Source organism: Pleurodeles waltl, chromosome 1_2 (assembly GCF_031143425.1).
Source record: "Pleurodeles waltl isolate 20211129_DDA chromosome 1_2, aPleWal1.hap1.20221129, whole genome shotgun sequence".
Taxonomy (NCBI): Eukaryota; Metazoa; Chordata; class Amphibia; order Caudata; family Salamandridae; genus Pleurodeles; species Pleurodeles waltl.
The window spans coordinates 851,935,378-851,952,751 of NC_090437.1; positions in this window are offsets into that span (position 1 = coordinate 851,935,378).

Below are 17,374 nucleotides of genomic sequence, written 5' to 3' on the forward strand. Positions count from 1 at the left end.
TGCTTATGAAAATTTTGCATTGAAAAATGCAAACTCCTGATGAAACGCGTCTGCTGTTGCTATTTATGAATAAAATGGATGCTATACTATCCGCAGAGTGCTCCGGTGTCCTGTTGGAACTTTGTTTACTTACATATGACGTGAAGCCACTATCACGGACGCAGGCACATGTTTGAAGGTGTCCGGCAGTTTTATGGTGGCATTTGGAATGTATGTTAATTTGAACTGCCAGAATTGCGCAGACTACAGAAATTGTGAGGCCCGCCTGCATGGGACATTACTAAATGGATAAGTGAGTGCTACAAAGACCTCGCTTTCGGACTTGCATATTTCACAGGTTAGAATGCGGCAACAAGGAAAGTAGCTTTCATTAAATTCTTAAATTTATGCACAACTTTGGGTTAATTTGCAGCCAACAGATCCTGAATTATAAAGACTGTGCAGTGTTTGTTCAGAAATGATAGAACTACTGAAGTATTAATTCTTGTATTTGCATTGCATTTGAGATCAAATACAAAGATACACACTGTGATGGCGGTTTGTTGGAGCAAGAGTCGCACGGAGAAACAACAGTCCATTTTTGTTATCTATGATTTATTACCCAATGAAAGTGCTTTAAAATGTATTTAAATGTATTACATGTTGCTTATGGAAAATTCAGCATTGAAAAAGGCAAACTCCTGCTGAAACGCGTCTGCTGTTGCTATTTAGGAATACAATTGGTGCAATGCTATCCGCAGAGTGCTCTTCTGCTCCGGTGTCCTATTGGAACTTTGTTTACTTATATATATATATAAATAAATATACATGTTGTTTTTTCTGCACCTCATAAATCTTTAAAAACGTTCTGTGGCTGAGCGGAGTGCGCAGCAATTATTTCCTTGTTTTCAAAAGATTACTGAGGGTTCGGCCGGCCCCCCTGCCTCGCACAAGCTGAGGTGCGCGTCGGTCTTCTCTGGCGTGCTTTGCTTTGAAATATATATATATTTTAGGGACTGAGAAACATTATTTTGTTTTTTTGTAAAGAGACATTAATTACCTCTTGAGTTGAGCAAGTTCCTCATGCCCTTCTTCAGTAACATTAGAAGTACAGGCATCTCTTTGGATAACCAATATTGTTTAAAGGCTTGATGAAGATTATAATTTCCTGCAAAGATATATAATGAAGTGAGAAGGTCCTGAACATCAGGTGGTTGTTATTTGTGTTAGATGTTGTGGCTGTCCATTTATTACTCATGAGAAAGCCAAATCTAATTTATTTATTTTATTCTGGCAAAATCTGTGTATGATATTACACCAGCCTTTCGTCATGCCATGGTTATGTCTTTCAAGGGAGGGTTCTACTTGTGTCTTCCAGTTGACCTAGACCAGGCCCTGAGAGAGGATAGACCATGAACTGCCTATCAGGCGTGGAGTGGCTAGAAGGTGGATATACCAGATGCTGAGTGGAATAGAACCTGCCCTCTAGTAAAGGAGGTGTCCAGTAATCCACACTTCATCTTAGCCCACTTTTACATCCTACACTTGACCCCTACCAGACCTAGTAGAATATATCCTACCCGAACACATGAGGGCCTGAGGTGCAAGGGAGGGGGTGCAGTTTTCACTCACATATTGTGGAGTTGCAGGAAACTATCTCAGTATTGGCATAGTGTGGTGGGTTGCCTACAGGCTGCACCAGAATTTGCATTAAACCTACAGCTAAGCATTGCCTACTGGGTCTCACCCCATGCCAAAAGGAGGGTAGAGCGTGCCACCATTCTGCATAATTGGGGCTTCTGCTGGTCAAACTTAGAGTGCCCATTGGTTGGCTCTCTGCCCATGGGCCCACACCTCAGGCATGGGTCAGGGACTTGAATAGACCTGAGTGATGTTGAAATGGATGAACAAAGTCTGCACAGAGGAGTGACTGGCAGATGGCTGTTGGGAGTGGGAAAGTATGCTGTAAGAGATACTTGATGGGAATGCTGTGGTGCCAGCTACTGTGACAAGCAGAGGTAGTACTCTGGCTCCGCCCCGCTTGCCAAGATCTGAGAATGTGTTCCTAGAGCAAGAAGAACCCCAAATGTATGACGCTGATGGGAGCCAGGTTCCACAACTGGAGGTAGGGGTGGGCAGGAGGGAGGCCTCTACTGGCCTGTGGGGGCCAGGTATGTGTGACACCGACTTAAATAACCTAAGGGAGGGGGAGTAGCTGATACCCTCTTTTGAGTAAACAATGGACTATGAAAGGGACTCAGGGGCTACGTGATCTAATGTTCGGCACATTGACTTACCTGCACTATTAATGTTATGTTGTAATTGATGGTGAACATGCCACATCTGTTACTTTTAACATAACGAGTTTAGATAAATATGCAAAACAATTCTTTAAGTGGAGTTTTATGTCTTAATAACTGTAGTTAAAAAACAATATTTTCTCACAAAAATTAGCTTTTTTGTATTCTTGATGAAATATTTGATCTCAGTTTGATACTACTGGTTTGCACATTCTATGACAGAGCAAGAGACCACTGCATGAGCTGAAGGAGCCAAGAAGAAACATGTCAAGCTAAGTGAAGACAGAACTCCAAAGTTGCTACAAATTATTCAGACACATTGCGGGTCGCAAACATAGGTAGCACCAGTACTCCATGAACTACAACACACCTGCCATTTGATAACCTGTAAAATATCATTTAATTTGAAAAGCCTTCATAATTGTCCACAGTTGTATTACCCACGAAATGGTGAGCAAGAGAAATATAGTTCAATAAAAATAAATAATATGTGCACATTTGTTGATGAAAAAAGTTATTAATATAGGACTGAGAACCACAAACCTGATTCACAATTAAGATTTATAGATTCAAAAAACAAATGTATACATTTATCTCCAAAGTTAGTCTGTGACCAGTCTGCATTCAAAAAGCAAAAGGCACAATACAAATTGCTTTAAAACGTGTGAATATTTGTGCATATTAATATGTCGTGCTATGCTATTGCTAACGCATCCCTTTATGATAATTTATTACACATCAGGACTCGTTTCAGGCCAATGAATCTTTTGACCCAGTTGAGAGACACCTTAGGACGAGATAGCTAATCAATATTTCAATCAATATGTCTATGATGTCATCAAGATTTATCACAACAATACATTTTACTTTAGTCAAAGTCATTAATCAATTCAAAACACTACCATGACCTTTCAGTCATGAATAACCACACCAGTTTAGTAGAATTGTATGAGTTTTATTCCCTATTGTTTACAAATCTAAAAGCAGGTGTGTCAATCTCAAAACCAAGAAACATAATAGCATAGTCACGATATGGCAACTTTGGTAAGATTTCATTAAAGCGAAAATCACAAACATCAGAACATAGATCAATTTAGCAGATTGGCAATAACGCGTCAGTTCAACAAAGCATAAATTCGGTTGTTTGTCTATTTGCGTCAGTTTAGTGAGCACCTGTCCTAACCACTGATTAGCATTAGCATGTTGGGCTTCATGCAAAACGATTTAGAACACCAATTTTGAAAACATCTAACTATGGTCTCTGTCAAAAGTAAGCAGTTGGTACCTAGAAAGGAAAAGCAAACAGACAAATCACATATGCATTGTCATAATTACCCTCCAGAGTTTAGGTCAGCACACAGGTTCAGTCTTCGTCTTCAGGACATCAGTCAAATCGCCATCTGTCAAAACTCAGCTCCGGGGCAAAAAGGGGCACTTCCCTCATAAGGAGGTAAAGTGTAAATGGGCAATCTAAGGGAAAGGATGGTTTAAGTAAAACCAAGTAAGTCACCAAACAGAGTGACAAAGTTTCTGGATAAAATCAATAGCATTCCCTACCTAATTCCTAACGGCTCCCCCGTTTCATGGGTTTTTATCCCTTTTTCGTGGTACATTCCCACAAAATTCTATTGGACATTTGTTATACCCCACTATCTTTAACCTATCAGAAAACACATTAGGTCACCTATCTTTCACCCTATATTATTTTACAAGTCTCTTATTGGTCCTCCTATTCGATGTCTTCAGAGGTGGCACGTCCGGTATGATTTCATCTTTCTGTAATTCTTTGCACATCCTTTTGGTCAGTAGCTCCATTGTCTTCACCGGTTTGAATGACCTTGTACATTACATTAATCTACACTTTTTCATTTTGTTTTAACATCATTCTACAAGCAATGGAAAATTCATGGGAACGGATCTAGCATGGTTACATTCGTCTTCTAGTTTGAAGAAAAACAAAGGTCGTGTCCTTTTGTGAGTCAGCACACTGCAAGATAGGAAAAATACATTTAATATGAGAGCCAAGCAGCTAAGCTTCGGCTCATGCTAACTTAAGGCCTATAAGGATTTCAGCACAAATTCAATAACACAATTATTACTAATTAGTATAAACTTACTCAGTATAATAATACATAACATTTTTAGTCATTATTATTAGTCTACGTATACATTTGCGGCCACTCCCCGTGGTCACATTTCAGGTGCATGTTTAAGCAAAATTACTATTACAGTTTTCTATGTGACATTATCACACATTAATTCATAAACATTTATGTTAATATAGATTATATAAGCTACGCTCTCTCAGTCCCTCCTCTGATGACGTTCGTCATCACACAATCCTTTCCCTGTAACCTTTCACTTAGTTTTTCACCTTACGCATAATGCGCATTTCAACAACTTGCCCCGTGTGTGAACTTTCCCAAATTTCCTTAAACATTTTCTCCCTTTCACTTTCTTCATTCTTCTTATTCCTCTTTTTCCAATTTCTTTTAATTTTATCATTAATTTTGCATGCTCCCCATAAACCTAATAAACAGGCCAGAACAATTATTAGACCCCCTAATATTTTTGCAAGAATCCCATTCCAAATATTGCTAAACCAGCTCCCTACTCTGGCAATTCCTTTTCCTAATTTCTCCCACACTCCAGGTTCCTTCAAATCCTTCAAATCTGCACTATCTTTAGTTAGGTTAGTAAGCATACCTCTAATCTTTTTACTATTATCGGCTATATATGAGCAACAATGACGCTCGTTGAGCATCTTGCAGACTCCGCCGCTCTTTGCTAAAAGAATGTCTAAAGCAAGCCGATTTTGAAGAGTCATAGCTCTTTCCGCAGCAAGTTCAGTACCCATTAGGAGAATAGCCCCTGTAAAATTTGTCAGCATGTTATCCACAATAGTAGACAACTTTCGAATCTTTATGGAGTTTAAGATAACCTCCAATGAAGGAATTATGGCTCCAAATATGTCACCAACGACAGCAGCCGCTGTCTCTCGTTTTTGTCTAACATGTTGTAATTCAGACGTTTTAGGTATTTGCTTTAAGTCATCAATCTGGTAAATCTTTGGGAAAACTATTCCCAAATAACATGTCCCATACCATCCTTTAGGGAGTCGGTAATAAGCATTAAGTCCACAGATATAACAGATCCCAGGGATCGCTGGGTCCTGTCCATTTAACATGAATGTCAACTTACTCTGAAACAAAAACACATGCCTGCATTCACTCGTTCCCACAAATAAAGTGTCATGTTCAGATTTCGGCCTATATATACACAAAGCCTTCCTACATGTAATGCGTCTATAGCTAATTTGCCTTGCGTCTTTATTGCAGTGTAAGCATAATCATTTGCATATGTGCGTTTCACTAGCACCTTTTCTAATCTTTCTTTCAATGCTTTGCGTCTATCATCAGTGTGATCTAAGAAGCTTTTCTCTACAGGTGTCAATAAGCAAGTCAGATTATTGCGGGGTGCATAAGCTGTCCCAAATGTATGCATCGGTTCAAAGAAACCTCTAACTAATTTTATACTATGCTCCTTATCTAATTTGTTCAGAAACTCAATCACAGGCACAAAGGAAAACACTCCATCCAAATTGGAATAAAAATATTGCACATGCTCTTGATTATAGAATCTTGTCAGTAACAAACTACAACTTATCCCGTAGGTTAATGGAAGACTATGATAGGTGACCCCTTCTTGTACTGATGAAGGAATCTTTGTGCAAACATAACAGTTCTTTGCATCCATGGTTTCAAGATACTCATTCAGCAAGTGATGGAAGACATTAGTGGATAGTTCCCCTTTTGTGTTAGTTCCCTCATGCAAGTGCTTTGTATCCTGCTCAAACTTTTCCCACGGTGTTAGTGTTGTAGTCTCAGGTTTTGAAGCATTGTTAGTTGCTTTCTTATGCAACCACGGCATTCCCACAATCACTCCTACAGTTATTATTGCACAGACAATACCTAATATAAGACTTAACCAACCACACACCTTACCCTTTTTGTTACTACCTCTATTATAAGCCATGTCTGTAAAGAATAAGATAGCAGAACAACAATCAACTTGAGGACGATATAAAACTCTTTTTTTTTCTTGATGCAAAAGTCTCTCTCTCTCTGCGTGTATTGACAGTGTTTCACTCACTCCACGACCCTTTTGTCAAATCAGGTTAGCAGCTTGTCATAATCGGGTTTTCAAAGTCGATTCAGGTTATCAGTGTCGCATCCGGTAGTTTATAAGTCTCTTTCTCAGCTTTTCAGCTTTCAATTTCAAATTTTAGTTTTAACAAAGTCTCTTTCTTTAATTGATTTCAGGTACCGTAGTATTGGCCTGGTACTTCTCAATCAAAACAGAACGCTAAGAATTCTCGTTGCCATTCAGATGTTGTTGCATATGCCCATTCAGGACCTGCGCACCTTCTATTTGCGGTTCTTTTTCTTTTCAATTTGCATTCGCCTGGCAATTCTCCTTCACTTAGATCCTCTACTCGGGATGTATCAGTTTCTTCTTATTGTTTCACCTGGTACAACCCTTTCATTCGCAGCCTGTTTCTCTTGCCAGTTATCTCCCTTATGCGTCTTCTTCCTGTTTGTCCTTTCAGGACGCTGAACAGCACCCTCCGCTTGTGCTATGGTGTTTTCTCTTGATGGACCTGCAATTGGCTCAGGGGATGCCAGTGTGCTTTGATCTCTCTCTACTATTTCCCTTCCTTCTTCTTCTGGATCTGTGAAAGGTTCAAGCTCTAGCCCGTAACCGTCTACTTCTGGGAGAACCTCTCCTTGATTTAGTTCTCCTGCTGCCTCTACTGAGATAGGCACACTGTCACCTCTCTCGAACTCGTTTACTGTTTGAGGGACTAGGCTGTTCTCAGTGGGCTCTCCTACAGTCTCAGTTCCCCCTTGGCTATTTTCAGGCCCTGAGACTTCCTTCTCTGGACTTGCTGAGTCGGATACTTCAAGTTACTCATCAGTTGGACACGTTACCTTCTTTGTGTGACTGGCATGTATCCAATTTGGAACGCCTGCACATTTCACAGCAGTGGTTGTTGTCAGTATTACTTGGTATGGCCCCTTCCAGCGCGGCTCCAAACACGACTTTCTCACGTGCTTCTTGACACCCACCCAGTCACCGGCTTGCAGGGTGTGACCTGGATCACTGATCGGTGGCAATGTGTTGGCTTCTCCCTGGTGAGAAAAAGAGCGAACCACATCAGCCAAACCTTTGCAGTAGTCCAACACCATATCATCCGTGATATTCACAAGAGCATTTGCAGGCACTGCGGGCAGCCTCATAGCTCTACCCATAAGGATCTCATGGGGTGATAGTCCTGTCTTCTTATCAGGGGTGTTCCTCATCGACATCAGCACTAAGGACAATGCATCTGGCCATTTCATATTGGTAGCTGTGCACATCTTTGCCATTCTCGACTTCAAAGTACCATTCATTTGTTCTACTAGTCCTGATGCTTCAGGGCGGTAGCAACAATGCAGCTTCTGTTCAATGTCTAATGCGGCACACAAAAGCTTAATCACCTCATTGTCAAAGTGTCTGCCCCTATCTGATTCTAAAGAGACCGGAAAACCAAACCTGGGTATTAGTTCTCTAAGCAGCAGCTTTGCAACTGTGAGACTATCATTTCTACGTGTAGGGTAAGCTTCAGTCCAGTGGCTGAAAACACACACAATCACCAACACGTACTTCAATCCTCCACAAACAGGCATCTAAATGAAATCCATTTGCATCTTGCTAAATTGACCGCCAGCTCTCCCTATGTGGCTCAAAGTTACCACAGTCCCTTTTCCTGCATTCATCTGTTGACAGATGATGCACCTGTGACAAGTAACCTCTGCGGCTTGTCTGAATTTTGGGGTAAGCCAGTCAATCTTGAATTACCTGATCATTACATCTCTCCCAAGGTGTGCCTGTCCTTGATAAAGCCTTGCAAATTGTGACAGAAGACTGTTTGGCAAAACCAGTTTCTCCTCCTCTGAGACCCATAAGTCACCAGCTCTTTGTACACACTGCATTCTCTGCCAGGAGCGTTTCTCCTCTCTGCTAGCACGACCCTGTAGTGTTTTTAGCTCATCTAGTGTATCAACCACCCTTAATGCAAAGTTCAAACATGTGTCACTTTCAGTTTGCGGTAACAACTCCCACTGATCCTTGAACGATATACAGTTCAATGCGCAAAACCTTGCGACTTGATCTGCATAGCCGTGTCCCATGGACACAAAGGGGGTCATTACAACATTGGTGGGCGGCAACCACCGCCCGCCAAGTTGTAACCGCTGTGCGCCCGCCAATGCGGCCGCACTCCCGCAGTGCCCATTATGACATCCCCGCTGGGTCGGCGGGCGGAAACAGAGTTTCCACCCGCCGGCCCAGCAGGGATGTGGGCCGCAACATGGGAGCCGGCTCCAAATGGAGCTGGCGGTATTGCGGCCGAGCGACGGGTGCAGTTGCACCCGTCGCGCTTTTCACTGTCTGCAGAGCAGACAGTGAAACGCCGCATGGGGCCCTGTCAGGGGGCCCGCAAATCCCCGTACCGCCAGCCTTTTCCTGGCGGTTCAAACCGCCACGAAAAGGCTGGCGGTAGGGGGACTCGTAATCCCCTGGGCAGCGCTGCAGTAGTAATGACCAGGGGAGCACCGCCAGCCTGTTGGCGGTGCTTCTGTCGTTTCAGCCCTGGCGGTCCCGTACCGCCAGGGTTGTAATGGCCCCCAAAGTCTTGTGACTTAACATGAGCATTGCATTTCACCACGGCAATTTCAAGAGGTAACTGAATCACATGTAACAAATCCTTAATTTGTTCACCCTTTTTCACAGGAGAACCAGAAGAGGTCATGGAACCTCTCTGTGACCACAATTGGCCAAAATCATGCACAATTCCAAATCCATATCCACTGTCAGTATAGATAGTGACTCTCAGATTTTCAGCTGCGTGGCATGCCTTAGTAAGGGCAATTAGCTCTGCCACTTGTGCGGAATACACTCTCTCGAGCCAGGAAGCTTCAATAATACCGGCTATGGTACACACGGCATAACCAGCTCTCAGCATTCCGACTGAGTCTCTCAAACAGGATCCGTCAACAAACACAATGCAGTCATTTTCTTTTAACTGCGTATCTTGAATTTCAGGTCGGGGCTTGGTACATAGTTCTGTTACCTCAAGACAATCATGCTCCACTTCCTCTTCATTATTAATCTTGGTACTCTCAACAGGAAGGAGAGTTGCCGGGTACAATACAGTACATCGCTTCAGTGAGACATTAGGCGACCCCAAAATAATTGTCTCATATCGGGTAAGTGGGGCATTTGTCATGTGCTGGGTTTTAGTTTGAGTCAACAGAATTTCAACTGAATGTGGAACCATTACTGTCAAGGGATGTCCCATCACTATGCCTTCACTCTGCGTGAGGCTTTGACCAACTGCTGCAACTGCGCGCAAACAACCGGGTAAGGCTGCTGCGACGGGATCCAAGGTAGCTGAAAAATATGCTACAGGGTGGTTTGCACCTCCATGGACCTGTGTTAAGACAGACAAAGAACAAGCATCACGTTCATGACAAAACAGTAGAAAAGGTTTCGTGTAATCAGGCATACCCAAAGCTGGTGCCCTGCACATGCATTCTCTCAATTCCATGAATGACTCAAGCTCTTCCTTGGAAAGGGTTATGGTATACGGTTCATCCTTAGTCTCTTTGCCTGTCAGCTTTATCAATGGTTTTGAGATAATCAAAAAGTTGTGTATCCACTGGCGACAGTAGCCCACCATTCCCAAAAACATCCTGACATCCCTCTTTGTTGTCGGAGGGGTTCATTTGCAAAATAGCTGTCACTCTTTCCTTTGATATTCTCCTGGACCCTCTCTCCATCAAGTGTTCTAAGTACTTTACCTCTTTCTGACAGTACTGCAGCTTCTTTGGCGACACTTTATGTCCGTTCTTTCCCAAATGATTCAGTAAGGCAATTGTGTCATACCTACAGTCATCTTTTGTCCTGGACGCAATCAGTAAGTCGTCAATGTTCTGCACTAGAGTCGAACTGAAAGGCAGTACTAAGGATTCTAAGTCCTTTTTCAATATCTGATTGAAGATGGACGGTGACTCAGAAAACCCTTGAGGAATTCTGCACCAACTGTACACTTTGTCCAGAAATTTTAAACTGAATAAAAACTGGCTGTCCTCATGAAGAGGCACTGAAAAGAAAGCTTGTGACAAGTCTACAACGGTGAACCATTCAGCATCACACGGAACCTGAAACATGATCACTGCTGGGTTTGGCACTATGGGGCAACACTTCACCACAATCTCATTTATTTTTCTCAAGTCTTGCACAATTCAAACCTTCCCACAAGTCTTTTTCAGACCCATTATCGGTGAATTACATGGGCTGCTCAATACTTCCTTCAGGACTCCTTGTTTTACAAAGCCCGCGATTATTTGTGACACCTGAATAAGGACATCTTGTGCCACGTGATATTGTGGCACCTGAGGAAACACAGCATTTGGCTTCACTTGAGCTTTAACTGGTTCCACTCCTTTTATCAGTCCCACTTCCTTTTCTGTTAAATCCCACTCTTTCTCTATCACTGTTCCCTGTAATTCAGCTGGCAAGTCAGTCACTGTAAGCATTGGGAATAGTGTTATCAAAGGGTAATCTTCATTCGCAGTTTCTGTCTCTAACTCTGAGAACTGACCATCATCCCCTTCATCATCACTGTTTGTCTGTACCTCAATTCCATCATTGGAACAGGTAATTGAACATTTCGTTTTGCACAGTAAGTCTCTTCCCAGTAGGGACACAGGACTTGAATCGCAGACCACAAACTTATGCAGACCCTGGAAGTTGCCAATCTCAACTTGCACCGGATCTGTAATCGGATTTGTCAAGTACTGGTTTGCTACTCCGACCACTCTTACGGTGTGCCCTGAAAGTGGTAATTTTGGAACCTCTGCACTTCTAACTGTAGAGCGTGTAGCTCCTGTATCAACCAAGAATGAAACCTTGTGACCCATTACCTTTCCCTCTACATAGGGTCCCCTCTGATCTACTTTTAGGGACGCTGCAAGTCTGCACTCTTCACTGTCTGAACTGTCATCCGACCATTCCTCATTCATTCCATCTTCACCACGCAATGGGAATTACTGTACTGTATTATTTTGGCTCATCACTTGACCTGTGACCTGCTGAGGAAGCATCACCTGTTGCTGTCCCATTGGAGCTAATGGTAGTTGCATTTGCTGTCTAGGTACCATGGGAACCTGCTGTTGTACTGGCTGCATTTGCGCTGCCTGAACACGCGGCATTTGCATTTTATGCATGGGCTGTAGCCCTTGCATTTGAACCATGTTATTTTGGAAGTTCGGATTTTGACTTCTCAATTTTGGACCTCTCACATTTTTTAATGTACCGACATTAGTGCTTTGTTGAACAACACCATCCTGCACCACATTTGGGCATTCCCGCTTCCAGTGCCCCACGCCCCCGCACGCGTGACATGGAGATATCTTTTTCATCCCTTGCACATCATTTTGGATCACCACAGTATTCTAATCTGGACCGCGATTCACAAACCCTCGACCTCTCGGTTGTGCCTGAAACGCACCATTTCCTTGCAGTTGCTGCAGTATCACCTGCTGGATTCCATTTCCATGCATCCCTGCCTGCGCAGCCCTTATCTGCATCACCATCACTTTCTCCTTCAACTTTCTCTGCTTCAGCTTGATCTCGTCATCACAGTATTTCGCATACTGCAACACCTCATCAATCGGCTTTGCTTGCCAACAGATCAAATGATTCTTAATCATTTGGCTAACCTCTGGTCTCAGCCCTTCAACAAATCTGAACACGAGATGGTTCATGTCTTTCGGCTCAATAGTCTTAGTACCACTGTAATGTTTGAATGCTTTCAACAATCTCTCATACTAAGCATGTATTGATTCTTTAACCTCCTGTGAGGTCTGGTCGATTTTCTGCCAATCAGTCACTTTCCGCAACACTTTCTGCTTCAAAAACTCAATTACCTTGTGATAATACTTCATCACCTCCTCAGATGGAGCTCCGGTCACCTTATCCCTTTCTTCATCCTTTGTCGGCCAGTCTACCCCTCTTTTGCACTCAAGCCATAAGTTGGGAGGAACAATGATCTCAAACAAAGTATTCAAATCTTCCCAGAGACACTTTGCAAGCTTTACAAACCTCTCTGTCTGCTGATACCACGTTATAGCTTCTCCCTCAACCTGGGATAATCATTTGTGAAAGATAGGATGTCTCCCCTGGACCACGGTACATGGAATAGAACCCCACCAGCTGTTTCTCTCATGGGTAACATCTTTACTGATTACGTATCTGGTGATGCTTTAGCTTTACTTGATCCCGGGCTCTCACTTTTCTCCTTATCTCTTTTCTTTGGCCATCTGCCTTCCCACTCTTCTAAAGCTCCCCAGATTTGCGCACTTTGCAATATTTCCTTAAGATATGCTTTCATTCCGGCAGACATCATATGCTCGAAGTCTTTTGAGTCAAAGTCTAACCTGTAGCTTCTTTTCAATTGTTTAGTATTCTCAATATCAATATTGTATTTATCTGCCCGGTTCGCTAATCTCTGATGTACCTTACTTACTTCTTCAGTGATCTTAGGGCACAGATATCTCAATTCTGCTTCTGTGTATGATTCTAATCTACTTACCCCCATTGTTCATTCCACTAATTCAGCCGCCTCCACTCCCAGTCTCACAAAGTTCAGGTAGTCATCTTTCTCAGACCTTTCTAGCCTCTCTGCAGTTGCAGCTGCTTTTGGAGCGTATGTTTTTTCTAACCACTCATTCACTTGTTGCACTGTAAAACCTTGCAGTGAGATATTTCCCGCATGCATCATTGGCGACTGTGAAGCATTCGTACTTATTGTCTGTGGGGTTAGCACACCAAGCCCTGCCTGTCTCATTGCCTCCAACGGTGCTTCAACCGGGCGGCTAAGGTCTAGCAAAGACCTTGGTCTTTCAACTGGTTGTTCTCCCGGGTCCATTAACTGGGGAGTTCCTATAGACCCTCCTCTTAGTAGATCTTGTGTCATTAACCCCTGATCACACATGCCAGGCTTATTTTGTGCATACAATGTCACTGGTGGACCAACAGTAATTGGCAATGATATGGCAGCTGGTGTCTGACCTGGTCCCAAACCCCGTGGAGCAGCGACCCCAAAGGTTTGATTCTCTGGAGCCGGGGCAGGTATTAATGGAGGTCCTGCTGCTGGATTATATCCTGGTATTAGTTGTGGCTGCGGCTGGGGCAGCAATTGTAGAGTTGGCTCAAGCTGCACTAACCTCGATTTTGTATATATCAGGTTAGGCGGCACTATCAGATTCATAGTAGTCTCTAGTACTGGTACGTCTGGATAGATTCTCTGTATCTGCGGTGGAGGTTGCAACTGTGTCTGCATGTCTGGTGCAGTGGGTGCACTGACACCATTTTGTGTTGAAACCGTATCACTAGTCTGCACTGTATCAGTAACTCCCTTCTCCTGCGTCTGGTTTCCAGGATCCGCACTAGTGCTCGGGACATTGTCGCTTACCGCATAGGGGGGCGGGCGATCATGCAATATCTGATTTAGAAATTATATATCTGAATCATCTTCTTCTTCCCAAGATCTCTTAGTCTCTTTAGGCTTACTAGAGTCCTTGTCTGTTTTACATGCGGCTTTCTTACCCTGCGTCTCATCTCCCTGTGTTATTGCTGGGAACGATTTTAGTCCGTCAACTATTCCCCGTCTCCACATTTTACTTTCGTTGTCCCATCTAGCCTCAGCTAAAGTCTTTTCTGCCCTTTTTATTCTTCTTTGAAGTTTTTCTTGCCTCTGTTTAATAGCCGTTCAATCCCAAATTGCTAAAGCCTCGTACTGAGCTGGCCTCGGAGGTGGCTTCTGTACACTTAACATCCACCTTAAATTCTCTAGGACTCTCGTATTGAACGTCCCGTGTTCCGGAAACGCCAAACATCCCTCTTTTTCCATCAATTTGTGCCACTGTTTCATCCATAAACAAGGCGCAACACCTTTTTCCTCCATGACTATATAAGCTGGAGTACCCTCAGGCGGTGTAGGCTCCTCTTCACTCGCCATAATGCATGCGTCTCCTTTCAGAGCGCTCTTAAAAGCTTTGATAAAATTCATCTTTGCGTCTTTTCTTTTGTGGTATTTAATCAGAAAGTGACTTTAATTCCCAGGACACTCTTCACCCACCTTTTTCCACCTATTGCCTCTCACGGACGGCAGCCAATCTGTGCGCGACCCCTCTCGACAACTGACCTATCTCAGCGCAGCACCACTGACGTCACACTCACACACTGCAGCTGACAAAGTCTTGCGGCTCGTCCGCCCCTCACTGGATTCACACCAAACTAATGCAAAAATTACTGCGAGCACCTTAACAACAACAACAACACAAATTTGCCGGTTTACTGCAGGTAGGGTATCACATTCGCTTAAGAACTTTACAGAGATTTCACTTGAAGCCTCGGCCGCTACTCTCTCCTTCTCAGTTCCCGCACCAGCAAGCAGAATTCGACCCGCAAATCCTACTCTCGACTTGTCAATGGTTTGCTCGAGCACACTTTAGAACTTGCCAATTCTCCATCAAAGGTTTCACACATACAATTTAACTCAAACTCGACTTGTCAACCACGCCCGATTGACCTAATTAAACCGCACAAATTACAACATAAACCCAAGTGTCTCCTACACTTGTCAATATACTCCGGAGTCTTAGACCACGACGAGTCCGTACATAAACAACCAACCACGTGTATAATTTTGAGCACAAAGCGCTACACTCATGTGAAGTACGCCGACTTCCCTACTCTCATACTGTGGAGTACGCCCACTCCTACCAAAACAACATTACCTGGCCTAAATACACACAAACTTCACAAATCACCTGCAAAATGCATAAGCTGAGCAAGCGCAAATTCTACACCACGCATGCTATGATGGCGAGAACATTCCCAACTCACTTAGGCAGGCTCCGAGATCCCAGGAAAGTCATGGTGAATTTAGAAACACATCATACCTCCAATTTGCATTATCTCAGAAAAACAGTCTAAACAAGAATTCTCCGTCCTAGGGCCCCAAAGGGCCAAACCGTCACTCTGCTACCAGAACTGCTAAAGCGTCCCTTTATGATAATGTATTACACATCAGGACTCATTTCAGGCCAATTAATCTTTTGACCCAGTTTCGAGACACTTTAGAATGAGATAGCTAATCAATATGTCAATCAATACGTCTATGATGTCATCAATATTTATCACAACAATACATTTTACTTTAGTCAAAGTCATGAATCAATTCAAAACACTACCATGACCTTTCAGTCATGAATAACCACACCAGTTTAGTGGAATTTTATGAGTTTTATTCCCTATTGTTTACAAATCTAAAAGCAGGTGCATCAATTTCAAAACCAAAGAAACATAATAGCATAGTCATGATATGGGAACTTTGGTAAGATTTAATTAAAGCGAGAATCACAAACATCAGAACATAACACGGCGTGAACATAGATCAATTTAGCAGATTGTCAATAACGCGTCAGTTCAGCAAAGCATAGATTCGGTCGTTTGTCTATTTGCATCAGTTTAGTGAACACCTGTCCTAACCACTGATTAGCATTAGCATGTTGGGCTTCATGCAAAACGATTTAGAACACCAATTTTGAAAACATCTAACTATGGTCTCTGTCAAAAGTAAGCAGGGTACCTAGAACGGAAAAGCAAACAGAAAAATCACATATGCATTGTCATAATTACCCTCCAGAGTTTAGGTCAGCACACAGGTTCAGTCTTCGTCTTCAGGACATCAGTCACATCGCCATCTGTCAAAACTCAGCTCCGGGGCAAAAAGGGGCACTTTCCTCATAAGGAGGTTAAAGTGTAAATGGGCAATCTAAGGGAAAGGATGGTTTAAGTAAAACCAAGTAAGTCACCAAACAGAGTGACAAAGTTTCTGGATAAAATCAATAGCATTCCCTACCTAATTCCTAATGGCTCCCTGTGTCATTGGTTTTTATCCCTTTTTCGTGGTACATTCCCCCAAAATTCTATTGGACATTTGTTATACCCCACTATCTTTAACGTATCAGAAAACTCATTAGGTCACCTATCTTTCACCCCATATTATTTCACAAGTCTCTTATTGGTCCTCCTATTCGATGTCTTCAGAGGTGGCACGTCCGGTATGATTTCATCTTTCTGTAATTCTTTGCACATCCTTTTGGTCAGTAGCTCCATTGTCTTCACCGGTTTGAATGACCTTGTACATTACATTAATCTACACTGTTTCATTTTGTTTTAACATCATTCTACAAGCAATGGAAAATTCATGGGAACGGATCTAGCATGGTTACATTCGTCTTCTAGTTTGAAGAAAAACAAAGGTCGTGTCCTTTTGTGAGTCAGCACACTGCAAGATAGGAAAAATACATTTAATATGAGAGCCAAGCAGCTAAGCTTCGGCTCATGCTAACTTAAGGCCTATAAGGATTTCAGCTCAAATTCAAAACACAATTATTACTAATTAGTATAAACTTACTCAATATAATAATACATAAAACATTTTAGTCATTATTATTAGTCTACGTATACATTGGCGGCCACTCCCCGTGGTCACATTTCAGGTGCACGTTTAAGCAAAATTACTATTACAGTTTCTATGCGACATTATCACACATTATTTTATAAACATTTATGTTAATATAGATTAAATAAGCTACGCTCTCTCACTATGTTATGCTATGCTATGTTATGTTATATTATATTAATTGTATTTGTAAAGTGCACTATCACCTGCAAGGGTATCCTAGTGCTGAGCAGGTGTGTTTGCCTACCCCTTGCCTGTGGTAGGTTGGTTAATTGAAAAGCCAGGTCTTCAGCTTCTTTCAGAATTCATGAAGAGGGAGGAGGCTCTGTGATGTGGAATGGGAGGGTGTTCTTTGCTTTAGGAGCAATGTACGGGATTGCAAATTCTCCTGAAGTGGTATGTGTGCAAGTAGGATCCCAGTGGAATGGGGGTATGTAGGTGATTGGTGGAAGGA